This window comes from Neopelma chrysocephalum, unplaced genomic scaffold (genome assembly GCF_003984885.1).
Source record: "Neopelma chrysocephalum unplaced genomic scaffold, ASM398488v2 Primary Assembly neopelma1_22b, whole genome shotgun sequence".
Classification (NCBI taxonomy): domain Eukaryota; kingdom Metazoa; phylum Chordata; class Aves; order Passeriformes; family Pipridae; genus Neopelma; species Neopelma chrysocephalum.
Genome location: NW_020897690.1, coordinates 27,002,571 through 27,017,923, shown reverse-complemented (window position 1 = coordinate 27,017,923; position 15,353 = coordinate 27,002,571). Strand labels below are relative to the sequence as shown.

General features: G+C 42.0%; 1 long non-coding RNA gene across 1 annotated transcript; it reads right to left on the bottom strand.

Moving 5' to 3' along the window:
• Window positions 1-3,462: 3,462 nt before the first annotated feature.
• On the bottom strand, window positions 3,463-8,735 carry LOC113966911. Its single transcript, XR_003534009.1, has 3 exons — window positions 8,474-8,735; window positions 4,272-4,440; window positions 3,463-4,177 (listed from the first exon to the last, which is right to left on the bottom strand). It is a non-coding gene; the product is annotated as an uncharacterized LOC113966911 (long non-coding RNA).
• Window positions 8,736-15,353: the final 6,618 nt, after the last annotated feature.

The window sequence follows — 15,353 nt, the reverse complement described above, 5'->3', positions numbered from 1 at the left end:
TGGGAAATCTCCCCCAGGTGCTGGAGTCTTTCGGGAAGCCATCAGGAGTCTCTTTGTCCCTTTTTGTGTAGCCTTATCACCTTACAATGGGTTTTTTGTAGTGCTCCCTTCAGGTGCTGGGGTCTTTCCCAGTAACCGCTCAGGACTGTCAGTGTGCCCTTAAATTGGTCTATCATCTTATACAAAGTCATGAGGGTGGTCTACTAAATTGATTATGATGTTTTAACAATGATGCCTTTATCAAAACCCGTTAACAGAAATTCAACAGTAAGCTCTTTATTTTTGTCAGCGTACCAATGAAATCACTGATGAATCCACCCATTCCTGCTTGTCCTACAGCCAAGTATGTTTGAATCAGGTGGAGAGGCAGGTTCCCTGAACTCTAGTGATGGTCATGTTATGGAATCACTGTGTTAGTTTCAGCTTCATCCCTTAGGAATCATTCAAGTAACCGTTATGTTAAGCAGCACTCCATTCTTGAGCTAGTCTTTTTTATCATATTAGCTGATTATAAATGTGAACCTAAATGGCAGAACTGAAGACAAATGGATTTTCCAGCATGCTTCATTAAAATGCAGTTCATTCAAATGTCTTGCAAGGATGTCAAATAGGTGAAAACATGTAAGATAGGCAAATCAAAACTGATTATAAAAGCTGCTGAAGAAATCAGAGTAAGATAAAAGTTGACACGAAAGGTTAATTTAAGCAGTAAGACTCTTTAAGGCCATTGGTCTTGAATGCTTGTGTAAGTTCACTGTGCTAAAATAATCTAATAATTGGTTTTCAGCTTGCTGCAGTCTGGCCTCTAGTTTATGCAGACATTGTGAAAATTGCCTTTAGGTAGCTTGGAAACCAATCAAAATATCTCTGGATGTCAGCTCAGGATGGAGTGCAAAGCCATGGAATAAATTGTCAAAAATGGTCCAGCTAAACTATGATGATATCAAGTGCATACAACCACACTGCACAGAACCAGAGACTGGAATTTGGGATGGTAGCATAGTCATCGAGCAATGTCTCCTTCTTTCCATGTATCTGAGCCTTAGTGAGAGAAGGCTTAGTCACTTCATGAGGTCAGCACAGAGGGCACAGCTCCTGAGTGACACAGCAGTAGTTGGAAAGCATATCTTACTTGCCATGCTGCTTGATGCAAACCCAACAGAACTAATCAATATATAATCTTTCTAGTATAAATATACTTTATTTATTTCCATATAGATTAAGCCTTTGACTGTATTGTGGACATATTCTAATTTATTCAGTGATGACAGTAGTAGCAGATGTGTTATATTTGTAAAGTTCCTTGCACAATCTCACTGCTGTAGAAATGTTTTGTTACAACAACTGTGAAGTGGGTTTTTTGTTTTGGTTTTTTATTTTCATTCCAAAGTTTATTGATAATTTGATATGATTTTTCTTTAAGAATATTGTCTCCCTGAGTGGCTTTGAAAGAAGTAGAAGATGTGGAATAGATGTTAGATATTAACAAAAAGAATTACATTGCTGAGATGGACAGAAGCCAGGAAATATTCTGTTTTAATCAATATTCTTGGTTTGAGTCAAGAAACTGTGCTTTATTATATTATTAGCAGTGTTATTACTAGGTTGGACCAACATTGCCTTGAATAATATCCATATGATACTAACTATAGGTAACAATTCTGTGATTACTGGTATTATTAACATTCTCAGCCAGGATTTTACAGTATGCAATAACACTATTACAACTACTAGAAGATGGAATTTGTTGTTTCAAAGTAAAAACACAGTAACAGATCTTTAATCCAAAGAATTTACAGTCTAAACAGTTAAGAAAAATGTTATGCTTATATGTTATAGAACATTTCTACTTGAAATACCAAGGCTGCAGAAAAATTCATATTCCTTAAGTAAATACTCTAGAACAAGTACTTTCTTAAATATAAATGTTAATTTTGAAACCTGGATCCCCTTGAATTCAGTAGCAACGCTCCTCCAGGTATCAATGGGTCCAAAACTTTGTTCTGATACCATTTTCCATTACTTTTGGAGTCCTTCTGCACTTTCTAAGATTCAAAGTTTATATTTGTTCTCTCTTCACTCTCTTCTATAGTGTCACCATTTAAGTATTGCTGTGTGGTACAGAATGAATGTCAAGTGCTCCCCATTTATAAGGGATATAGATTTGAAGTGCTAATATGCCAGCTATTGACATTTCTAAAGAATACTGCTGATTGATATTGCAGCCCAGAAGCATCTTTTAAACACTAGAGCAAAGGGTATGTATCAACAGTAGCAGTACTCAAACATAAAATTTTGACAGCATGGGACAACAGAGACTACTCCTCCTTCAAGTCATGGAAAATTCAGTTTTAAACCTAAGGGTAAATAAGACCTCTGAAGAGTTACTGTTCCTTAGATTTTAATTTCTTTCACACTTTGTCCTTTTTCTACCTGCAGGCAAACATCATCAGCACCTTACAAATTCTGCTCCAGTTATATTGACCCCTAGCTTTCTGTATTTGTTAATCTATTGATACTTTCCTTAAATACTCTCTGAATTACTGTCTTGTTGACCTTGTCCTTAAAGGCAGACAAAATCCAAAGAAATCATCAAATTGAATCAGCAGAACTATGGATAACAACAAAGAGAATGAAGTTAACTACAGCTGATTGCCTCTTGCTGCTACACTGAGCAGACTGCTTCATTGCTCCACACCTTCTAACCGTAGGACACATATCTGAAAATTGCAGATAAGATTATTGCAATAATTTCTTCCTAATCCTGTTTCCTTTGTTCCTATGATGAACTGCCTGGATGCAGCACCTGCCATTACAGACAACCATGTCATATAATCCATTTCATAAACTTATCAAGTATCATTTTAAAAGTCCTTAGGCCTCTTGATCCTGCTGTTGCTATTTTACTCAAAACACACAGCTTTTTGTTAGAATTCATCTTATATTTCTCATCCTCATTTAATTCACAGCCAGCTTTTACCCATTTGATCTCTTGCCCAATATTTTATGTTGGTAAATAAGGTGAAATGATAAGCATGAAGTAGAAAAATAAGCTATTTTAATTAAGGAGAGCCAGAACCATGCTATTCCTATTGCCCTATAGCAAAGCCTGCTCCTTGAAAACCTGTCCATTCTGTTTGTGGGGTACTGGGATTAGCCTATGCATATCACTGTGTTTTTTGACATTGAATTTTAAAATGTAACCTGTAGAAACACACGTGACAAGAATCACACACTGTATATATTAAATCATCTTAGTGACTTCTGAAGGAAAACTATTTCTTCTTGTTCTAAAGGAATAAATACACTCAGATTTTCTTGAATCATATCTTACTTTTTCATGGCATTTTTGATATCTTTTAATAGTGTGTTAGTTTTAACACCAGCTGGAAATTAAACTTCAAATAAGCCACTCCCTTTACCCCATCCCCTCTGGTAAGAGAGGGACAAAAGCACAGACTATGGGTTGAGATAACAATTTACTGAAAGCACAAAGCAATGAAATAAGACACGCACACTAAAACAGCAGTATTAATAGCAAAAGTATACAAAAAGAGGAGGTGTTTTAACAACAAAAAAGTGTACACCACTGGGAACAAAACCAAGATGGTAGACGCTCCCTGTAAGTTGCGTTCACATGGCTTCACCAGAGAAAGGCAACGTGGTGACTGTTCCATTGCACCACGTGGCTGTCAGGAAAAAAGGCAAGAAGGCAGTGAGAGCTACTGTGGCTAATGTTTCCCACCCCCCATCCCAAAAAACAACAAAAAACAATGACATACAAGCTCCTCAAAACCTAAGTGATCCAAGTCGGGGCACACCGCTGCTCCACTTGGCTCAGTTCCACTCAGGTGCCTGCACTGCTGTTTCTATGGCTCTGCTGTGCTGTTGATATAGCAGTACAGTTGATTCGCGTTTTTGTCCTTTCCTTTTCAGCACCACGTCCTGTAACTGCATTCCCAAGAAAATGAGAGGGGGACTGGTAGTGGTGACAGGGGGATCGAGTCTGCAGGAGTTGATCTTGACAGTCCCCCTGCTGGAGAAAGGGAGGCAAAATGGCACATGTCCCATGGGACACCCAGCTTTTCCTCTGGAAACCATGCTATCCAGTGATGATGTGGGTGGTACAGAAAGTCAACCTGGCCACACCCACACAGCACTAAGCTCCACCATCTCTCTGCAGTCAGGACAAAAAGAGAAGTTGTTCCCTAGGTTTAAGTATATTGCATTTTATTTATACAGTTGAATTTGATCTCTTTTCTGTTACTTACCTCTTTGAGATTGTTTCATTAGCAACATCACTCTGAGTTGATGCTTTCATTCAGTAAAACCTGCTGCAATCTTCTTTTTTTTCTGTCGACTTTATAGGTTTCTCCTATCCCTCTTCTTGTTTAAGAATAACTTTTTATTCATCATCATGTTCAATACTTTATGGAAGTTCTAAAAGATAAAATGACAGTGAAACAGTCCATCTTCTCTAAGAGAGAAGTAAGGTCAATCTAATACTATTTTGCAAATGCGTATCACACACACATCAAGCCTTTTCCATTTGATTTAATTCCTACAATAATTATTTCATTTAAGATTTATTTTAATTGAATAGCCAAGGTCATTCTGAAAGTCCTGTAGCTGCCTCAGTCATTTTCTTTCCTTCCCTTTTAAACAATATGATTACTGAATATTGATGCATCTTTTTTTTTTTTCTTCAAGCCCCTATTTGTTCCATACTGGCTTGTCAAAAAAATAAAAAATCACTACTCTAGAGTAGAATAGGATAGAATCATTTAGGTTGGAAAATACCTCTAAAATCATCGAGCCCAATCATTAACCAAGCACTGCCAAGTCTGCCACTAATCTGTGTCCCTACGTGCCACGTCCACACTTCTTTTAAATTATATCCAGGACTGATGACTCCACCACTTCCCTGGGCAGCCTGTTCCAATGCATGACCACCCTTTCAGTGAAGAAATTCTTCCTATTACCCAATTTAAACGCCTCCTGGAGCAACTTGAGACCATTCCCCCCCCACCTTGCTACAGCCTCCTTTCACGTAGTTGAAGAGAGGAATAAGGTCTCCATTCAGCCTCCTTTTCTCCAGGATAAACAAGCCCAGCTCCCTTGGCTGCTCCTCATAATACTTGTTCTCCAGATCCTTCATCAGCTCCACTGCCCTTCTCTGGACGTGCTCCAGCACCTCGACGTCTTTTTTGTAGTGAGAGACCCAGAACTGAGATGCAGTCTCACCAGCGCCAAACACAGAGGGATGATCACTGCTGTAGTCCTGCTGGCAGGACTACACTATTTCTTATACAAGCCAGGATTTCACTAGCCTCCATGGCCACCTGGGCAGAAGGCTGGTTCATGTTTAGCCAGCTATTGACCAGCACTCTCAGATTTTTTCCGCTGGGCAACTTTCCAGCCACTTTTCTCCCGGCCTGTAGAGATGCGTTATTGTTGTGACCCAACTGCAGACCTCAGCACTTGGCTTTGTTGAACCTCATATCATGAACCTTGACCCATCAAGACAGCCTGTCAAGATCCCTTCTACCTTCCAGCAAATCAACACTCCCACCCAACTTGGTTACATCTGCAAACTAACCGAGCTTGCACTCCAACCCCTCATCCAGATAATTGATAAAGATATTAAACAGGACTGAGCCCTAAGGAACACCATTAGTGACTGGCTGCCATCTGGGTTTAACTCCATTCACTACCACTCTCTGAGCCTGTCTATCCAGACCGGTTTTTACCCAGTGAAGAGTATACCCCTCAAAACCATAAGTAACCAGTTTCTCCAAGACAGTGCTGTGGGAAATAGGGTTAATGACTTTACTAAAGTCCAGGTAAACAACATCCACAGGCTTTCCCTCATCTGCTGACTGGGTCTTCATGTAATAGGAGACTAGGTTAGTCAAGTAGGACCTGCCATTCCTAAAACCATGCCATTGGGCTGATCACCTCATTGTCCTGTGTGTGCCATGAACTGCTCCATAACCTTCCTCAGTATCAAGGTCAGGCTGACAGACCTGTAGTTCCTCAGATCCTCCTTTCAGCCTTTCTTGTAGATGGGTGTCACATTTGTCAACTTTCAGTCAACTGGAACCCCCTCAGTTAGCCAGGATTGCTGGTAAAGTTGTCACAGCATCAAGCCTGACAGAGTTCAAGAAGCATTTGGACAATACTCTCAGGCATATGGTGTGACTCTTGGGGATGGTCCTGTGCAGGGCCAGGTGTTGGACTTAGTGATCCTGGTGGGTCCCTTTCAACTGGGCATATTCTGTGATTTTGTGATTCTGTAAATGATAGAAAGTGACTCCATGACCACTTCCAGCAGCTCCCTCAGTTCCCCTGGATGGATCCCATTCATCCCCTTAGACTTGTGCATGTCTACATGGTGCAGCAGGTTTCTGACCTTTTTCTCTGGATTATGGGGGTTTTGTTCTACTCCCTGTACCTGTCTCCCAACTGAGGGGGCTGGGTACCTTAAGAACAATTTGTCTTACTATTAGGAAGAAGGCATTAACTACCTCATACTTTTCTTCATCTTTTGTTATTATGTTTCCTCCTCTATCCAATAAAAGATGCAGATTTTCCATGGCTTTCTTTTAGTTATTGATGTATTTGTGGAAACATTTTTTATTGTCTGTTATGGCGGTGACCAGATTAAGTTCTAGTTGGGCTTTCGCCATTCTAATTTTCTCTCACGAGATCCTTTTGGTCCTCCTGAGTGAGCCATCCCTTCCTCCAAAGGTCATAAACTCGCCTTTTTTTCTTGAGTTCCAGCCAAAGGTATTTGTTAAGCCCAGTTAATCTTCCCCACCGGCTCATCTTCTGGCACACATGCCTTTAAGATTTGCTTCTTGAAGGACATCAAACCTTGCTGGACTCCTTTGCGCTTCAGGACTGTCTCCCAAGTGACTCTGTCAACTGGGATCCTAAACAGGCCAAAGTCTGCCCTCAGGAAATCCAAGGCGGGAGTTCTGCTGAATCCTCTCCTTACTTCTCAAAGAACCAAAGACTCTATCATGTCATGATCACTGTGCCCAAGACAGTCTCCAATCATCACATCATCCACAAGTCTTTCTCTGTTCACAAACAGGTCCAGTAGGGCACTTTCCCTACTGGGCTCACACAACAGCTGTGTCAGATGTTTTCCTGTTCCCTTGAAATACAAATTCCTCTGAGTTTTGGTAGGTCTGATTTAGAGAATGATGACCAAGAGATACCACTCTCTCCAGCACTTTTTTGTCACCAATATATAGTGGAGAAAAAAATTACCAATATTACAATATTGTTACCATTTCTAGTAGCATTAATCTCTCTAGTAAAATATAGAAGTCTGTATTATTTTCAACCCTTGAGGCTTGTGGAGAACTCTCATAAGACCAACAAAGTAAAATTGCTTCTACAACCTTTCCCCAAAGTAGCTTTGATAAAAATAAGTTTCTCTTTACTCCATGCTGTCTGATTTTATTTCTTTACAATTTATCATTTCATTAACCAACAATGCTATCCTACCATCCCAGCTTTCGTTATTCACTCCTGAGTATCACATAGCTTTAAACAAGGCTGTTCCAATCATGTTATTAAATACGGTAATCAGCAATAAAAGCACATAAACGAATTGGAAATACACAAAGAATGAAAGCTTAGTGGTCAGAACTGGTCAAAATTAGTAAAACTATAAAGTAGTTGTAAGAAACTAAAGTTTAGGGATGTGAAGGTATGTATAACCACAGGAAGAAATAATTTAATAAGTAAAAAAGTTAAGGTCATAAAAGAACCGCTCAAGCACAGCCTATGCAATGCATTAAGAAGAACAAATTCAGAAGTTACTTCTGTATTGATATGTAGCAGTAGTTTTACAGATGGAATTGTTTGTTGCTCATAGACTTTTCCTTAAATCTACCCTCAACTATTTTTTAGCCCGGACTTCATAAAGAAAATAACAGAGAAATTAAAAAATTAATGCAATTTGCCAGAAAATACAATAACTTCTTCAACACAATTTAGGCAGGAATGGATTTTTTTTACCTCAAATTCATATTTTAATTCAGAACTAATAGGATTAAAGCAGGAATCACTTGATTAAATGTATTTGTTTCTGTGGTGCTTAGACTATTGAGCTTAACGATCCACTGAATATCTAGAACATCGGTGTCCCTCAGGGCCTTGGATGGCTCTTCAGACACCTGGCATCATTTCAGATGACAGGTATAGCCAAAACACACATAATTTTCAAAACAGATGTTATCAACATTGCATCATCTCATTTTATAACACCAGTAATCTAACCCTTGATCTGGGTTTCCGTAACTCAGCTCAGAGCCTGCATTTCCTGGTTCAATCCCTCAATCCTGTTGCTGTCTGCTCTTGACAGGTGCATTTCTGCCATGCTTCTGTTGCATCTGCCATTGCTGGCCTGCTCAGATCTGGTGCCTGGACCACCTCCTCCCATTCCTTCTCTACTGACCTTGGTATCTGCATAGTTGTTCACATGTTCTCACTCCGCTCTTTTCTGGCTGCAATTTCATCTGTGCAATACCTTTTTTCCTTCTTAAATATGTTATTTCGGAGGCGTTACTATCATTTCTGACTTGCTTGGCCTTGGCCAGCGGCAGGTCCATCCTGGAGTCAGCTGGTATTGGCTCTGCCAGACATGGGGGAAGCTTCTGGCAGCTTCTCACAGAAGTCACCCCTGTAGCCCCCCCTCTACAAAAACCTGGCCATACAAACCCAATGGTCCAATAAAGCCACAAAAGAATTTTGTATAGATGTAATGTTATATGAAATAATATTATATAATGCTATAGATCTATGGTCTAAATCTTTTATATGCAAAGAAATGGTGGTTGTGACATTCAGGCTGAAAAACAGATGTATCACGAACTGGACTATTTTGAACTAGCCTGAAAGTTAGTGTGAATAGTGGACAGTGCACAGTAGTGATGTCCCTGAACATCAAAGGAAAAATAAGAAACAGAAACAGAGACCTTACAGCCCCTCCACATACTGTATGCTCCATGGAAGAAATAAATTGAAACTTCTTTTCTCTCTCTTCTAAACAAAAAACCCCAGTTTTTAAAAACCAACAGAGGTTTCCTCCTTTATGTTCAAGGACATAGTGATATAAGGTCCTTAATTTTCCCATGAAGTGTTCAGCAAGGATCATTATCTGAACTTTTTCAGAGTATGCAAGACATGTCATTGGTTTTGATCTGGTTAAAATTTTTCTTCTTCTCAGTCATCGTAGCTCTATTTGCAAAGTAAGCAAAAGCAATTTCAAAGGGAGTAGAAAAATTCAAGTTTTCTCCTCCCACTTGTAAGGTCAGTTATCGTTTGACAATACTACACTAGAAAAATTATTGTTTGAATGACACCTTCCATATGCAGTACCAATTGTGAAATAATATTTTCTCTGCCAGGAAGTCTGCAGGCATTTAGGGAAACAGGAATTTTTTCTGTAGTAAATTAGGCATACTCATAAATTTTAAAAGGAGCAAGCCTTTATGTTTGAGGAATGAAGGACTACAGTGAGTAATTCAGGAAATAAAATATAACTTAGTCTTATTATATTTTTTTATTTGCTGATTAGCTTAGAGAGCAGATTTACACTTTGGCCAAAATATATTTGTCTTTGGATTAATTTGGAAGGTACATAATTACCTAGCTGGCATTCAGTAGTACAGTGGGAGATGAAAAGTGCTTTTCCCACACTTTGCATTTTGCAGGAAATTAGATACTTTTAAAAAATTATTATTCATATTAATTTATATGTTAGATTTATAGAGAGCTTCAGGATGTTGGTGAATTTCAACTGTTAACACCAATCATTTAAATAAAAGGTTATATCTAAATTACACTAATCTTAAGTGCTTCTCATGACACTTTCCTCACATGTGGGGAAAATATAGGTGAAGGTATAACTGAATATATAGCTGCTATATTAGAGCAGGAAAGACACTACAAAACAGAGTGTACAGTGAGTCTCCAAATACTTATGACTAACATCATTTTGTGAGTGCTTAGTGCCATGTATCCTTTTCAAGTCTCATCATTCTGCAAAGTTAATAACATATTCAAAGACTATTGTAAACCATTTTTATTGCTTAAATATTCAATGGTGCTGAAAGTACCTTTGGCTTGTTCATGCTATATACTTATAAGATGAATATAATACTTGATAACCATAAAAGATGAAGAAAAACATGTTAATTTTGTCAAGACTGTCACTTCTTCAGCTACCTCTGCTTCTGCCTTGTCAGCCTTTCTTTTCCTTTCTTTCCTTTTCCTTTGTCAAAAGATAAATTAATATTTATGAGTTTTAGTCAGGAAACAAATGGCCCACCCTAAAATCATTAGTTTTTCCATTGGGAAATGAGCAACAACAGCAACCACAAAACTTTCCAAAGTTTCCCTTTTCCCCTCCCCTCCACTCCACTCCCCTCCCTCCCCTCCTTTCTCCAACCTCCAGTCATTCAGCTATGCTAAAGTTCTAATTTCCATATTGAAGTAAAACATTCTGATTTTTTCTTCACTGCTCATGTTCTTGGTCTTACTAACACTCCAGCCTGCTCAAGTTGCCACTGCCACAGCTGTCTTAAAGAATGACTGTTCTGTGCAGAAAATGGAACCACAAGAGAACATAACATTTCAAGGTGTTTCTTTTCATTTATTCTTGTTTACCACAAAGGTCATCATCATGGCTAGGCTTCGCGAACGAAGATTTGGGAAGGGCTCTACCCACTATTCTTGCAAGCGCGTTGGTGGCTAAAAAGGCCAATACGAGAAAGGCAAGTCCGGTTGCAAAAGACACAGCAGAAAGACTCCTTAGATGGTATATTCTGCAAGGCTCGATTCTTTCTGCGTTGTCTTTTCTCCTCAAGAGTGATCCTGCGTGCTTTCTCAAAAGCATCAGCAGCGTTATAAATGGACTGTCTCCAGGCCTCCCGGTTAGAGGCCAGAGTAGACCAGTTATGGTGATCAATATGCCCAAGGCTGAGTTGTTGCTTCAGGGAGTCCTTGTATCTTTTCTTCGGAGCTCCTCTCTTGCGGCAGCCGGAGGCAAGTTCACCATAAAGCAGGATCTTAGGGAGGCAGTGGTCCTTCATCCTGGAGACGTGCCCTGCCCAGCGCAGTTGCGATCTCAGTAGCATGGCTTCAATACTTGTGATTGCTGCCTGTTCAAGAACAGATGTATTGGTCACATAATCTGACCAGTGGATGTTCAGGATTGTACGGAGGCAGCGTTGATGGAAGCGTTCTAGGAGACGCAGGTGGTGGCGGTAGATGACCCATGTTTCGGAACCATATAAAAGAGTAGACAGCACTATGGCTCTGTAGACACTGATCTTGGTACCTTTCTTCAAGTGTTTATTACGCCATACTCTTTTATGGAGTTTTCCAAAAGCACTATATGCCTTCGCTAACCTATTGTCTATCTCCCTGTCAATCTTACCATCTGAGGAGATGAGGCTGCCTAAGTAATTAAACTGTTGGACTGATTTGAGTTCTGATTGGCCGATGGTGATGTGGGGATGATGGAGGACTTCCTGAGGTGCAGGTTGATGGAGAACTTCTGTCTTCTTTAAGCTGACTTCCAGCCCAAAGAGCTCAGCAGCATCTGCAAAGCAGGATGTTAAACGCTGCAGGGCTGCTTCTGTGTGAGCGACAAGGGCGGCGCCATCAGCATAAAGCAGCTCCCGGACAAGATGGTTCGGGGTCTTAGTGTGGGCCTTCAGTCGCCTTAGGTTGAATAGGCTTCCATCGGTACGATATCGAATGTAGATACCGTCCTGATCATCGAGGTCTGCCGTGGCCCTTTGGAGCATCATACTGAAAAAGATTGTGAATAAGGTAGGAGCGAGAACGCAGCCTTGTTTCACGCCGTTCTTTATTAGAAAGGGCTCAGAAAGTGTGTTGCCATATCTGACTTGGCCATGCTGATCTTCATGAAGTGAGGTGATCATTTTAAGGAACTTGGGGGGACAACCTAAACGTTCCAAAATCTGCCAAAGACCTTTTCTGCTCACAGTATCGAAAGCCTTGGTGAGGTCCACAAAGGTTACATAAAGACCTTTGTTCTGTTCCCTACACTTCTCTTGCAGTTGTCTGAGAACAAATATCATGTCTGTGGTGCTCCTGTTGGCTCTGAAGCCACACTGAGATTCAGGTAGAATTTCTTCTGCTATAGCGGGAATTAGTCTGTTCAGGAGTATTCTTGCCAAGATTTTGCCAGCAATGGAGAGCAGAGTAATACCACGGTAATTTGAGCAGTCTGATTTAGTACCTTTCTTCTTATACAAGGTGATGATGACTGCATCACGAAGGTCTGAAGGTAGTTCACCTAGTTCCCAGCAGCGCACCACAAGCTCATGAAATTTAGCATGGAGTGCAAGGCCCCCATGTTTCCAGACTTCAGGTGGAATTCCATCAACCCCAGCTGCCTTGCCAATTTTCACCTGCTGTATGGCCTTGAGGGTTTCTCCTAAAGTGGGGGCAGTATCCAATTCGTATTTCACCGGTCGTTGTGTGATGGACTGAATTGCTGAGTCTTGGACTACACGGTTGGTACTAAAAAGAGTCTGAAAGTGTTCAGACCATCTATTCAGTATGGAGGTTTTATCTGTCAGAAGCGTTTGACCATCTGCACTGAGTAGTGGGCTATGGATTTGGTATGTAGGCCCGTATGCTGTTTTGAGGGCCTCATAGAATCCTTTGTGGTCCCCTGTATCTGCACAAAGTTGAGCTTTTGCAGCTAGATCGGTCCACCACTTGTTCTGGATGTCACGGTGTTTCTGTTGGAGTTTGCTGCATGCAAGACGAAAGGCTACTTTTCTTGCGGGACAGGATGGCAGTGCAAGGTGTGCTTGGTGGGCGGTTCTCTTCTTCCTCAACAATTCCTGGATTTCATGATTGTTTTCATCAAACCAGTCTTTGTTCTTCTTGAGGGAGAACCCTAAGGATTCTTCGGAGGATTGCAGGATGCAGCTTTTAATATGATGCCAAATTGCTTCAGGAGAGGAATCTGCAGAATCTGTGGAATGGTTATCAAGCTTAGTTTGAAGGTTTGCCTGGAATCTTTCTCTTACTGTGGCTGATTGGAGATCGTTAACTTGGAGTCTTCTCCTTGGGATACTGCCCTTTTTGAGTTTGAATTTGAGATTGAAATTGAGTTTACAGCGCACAAGCCGATGGTCTGTTTGACATTCTGCGCTGGGCATCACGCGGGTATGGAGGACATCGCGGACGTCTCTCCGTCGCACCAAGACATAATCAATGAGGTGCCAATGCTTAGATCTGGGGTGCATCCAGGTTGTCTTTAGGCTATCTTTCTGCTGAAAGATAGTGTTGGTAATGGTAAACTGTTGCTCCGCGCAGAATTCTAGCAGAAGTCGACCATTATCGTTGCAGTTTCCAACGCCATGCTTGCCTAATATTCCTTTCCATGCTTCAAAATTTTTGCCTACTCTGGCGTTGAAATCACCAAGGATAATGATCTTATCATCTGCTGGTACCTTTTGGGTAAGACAGCGCAGGTCAGAGTAAAATTTATCTTTTTCAGCAGGGTCAGCTTGGAGAGTTGGGGCATATATGCTGAAGATGACAACGTGTTGGTTGTTATTTAGTGGAAGGCGTAGGGAGATAATGCGATCAGAGTGACCTGTCGGCAGATTTTCGAGTTTAGGGACAATAGAGTTTTTGATCATGAAGCCGACACCAGAGAGATGTTTTTCGGTTCTGGACTTACCTGACCAGAAGAGTGTGTAACCGGCACCATGTTCTCTGAGGCTGCCTTCCTCATGAAGGCGAACTTCACTGAGAGCAGCTATGTCGATGTTGAGACGGGCCAGCTCATGGGCAATTAGGGCAGAGCGACGCGCAGGACGTCCGCTGTCCGCAGAATCAAGCATGGTTCTGATGTTCCAGCATGCTAGAGTTAATTTAGGTACACCTTTGGAGGCAGGTGCATGCCTTTGTCTTTTGCTCTTTGTGCGACCGCATTGGAAGAAGATGCCCGTCGGTCTGCGGTTAACCAACCGGGTGAAGGTGGAGATGAGCTTTGTTTAGGCCACCTTTTCTAGGCCCCTCTCCGAGTGGAGCAAGCAGTGCTGTCCTTGAAAAGGCTGCTTGGTCGTTCAGGGTGCTGCCCCAAGAGACTCTCATCTCCGTCAGTCTCAAATGACCAATATCCTGAACCGCCTGCATGCAGGGTTGAGTCTGCGGCTCCCAGTGCACCTTTCACCTACCGTTTCGACCCTCGCCCGTCGCTGCAGGACTTTTTGCATGTGGGTAAAGCCTTCAAGCCTGCGCAATGGATTTTTTAGGTGAGATGCAGTATGCGCGGAACTGAACCCACCCTTTAATCCTGAGGTTCATCTGCCAGGGCCGAGCAAGCTTGGACGGTGGCAGTGAGGTTCTCAGGACGTAGGTTTGATTAGAGTGACCTTCTCTTAGATGGATGGCCTTCCAGGGCTAAGCGAGCTCCATCTGCCCGGGTTTGGTATGAGAGTTGTCCTCCTAGGATGACTGCCAGAAGGCTAATGAGCTCATCCTGCCCAAGAATGAAGTGAATCTGGTCCTATGGTTTTGACCTGTCTGGCATGGGCGACCCTACCGAGGGCATGAACCCTCGCCAGCATAGCTCGCAACCACATAGGGGTACATAGGCTACTTACCTGTTAGAACGATTTGGGTAAGTCCTTCAATTCCTACTTTACTAACACCTACCTAAATACCATCATAAGGGGACAACCAGGAGCAGCCTTTAGTCCTGCCCACCCTTTCAGGATGTAGCAGAGCAGAGAAAATATATCCAGAACATGCCGAACCTGGACAGTAGCCGCAGGTGAGCCAAAAGTAAATAGGTAAATAGACAAACAAATAAATCAGCTGACCAACCGTTCAGGCCCCCATACCTGTCAAGGCTAGGGTGCCTTTCAAGACCCCAGCCTGGCTGGGGTCCCCATCAATCTAAAAGAACCCACTTTCCACCCTGACGATTATTCTTCTCCCACTGTGACACCACAAGTGGCAGGCGCGTTGCACACCTGCGATGTTTCACATGGGACAGCCCTGCACTCCCACCCGCAAGTCGGAGAACAACCATGATCCGCTCAAAGCACTTCCCCTCTGCTCCCTTTCCAATTCCCTGCCCCCTCCCCCCAGACCTGGATCGGCCAACCTCTGTGTGCTCTGAAGCTGCCTCCTCCTCTTCCATGGGGGTGCAGTACCTGCCGGAAAGGCTCCCCTCTCTCTCTCACCTTTCTCCTGCTGTAGCTGTACCTGGGTTACAAACCATGCGCGCGGCGCCGGACCCTCGCAAAGCGCGCAAAAAAGGCTCACGGCTCGCG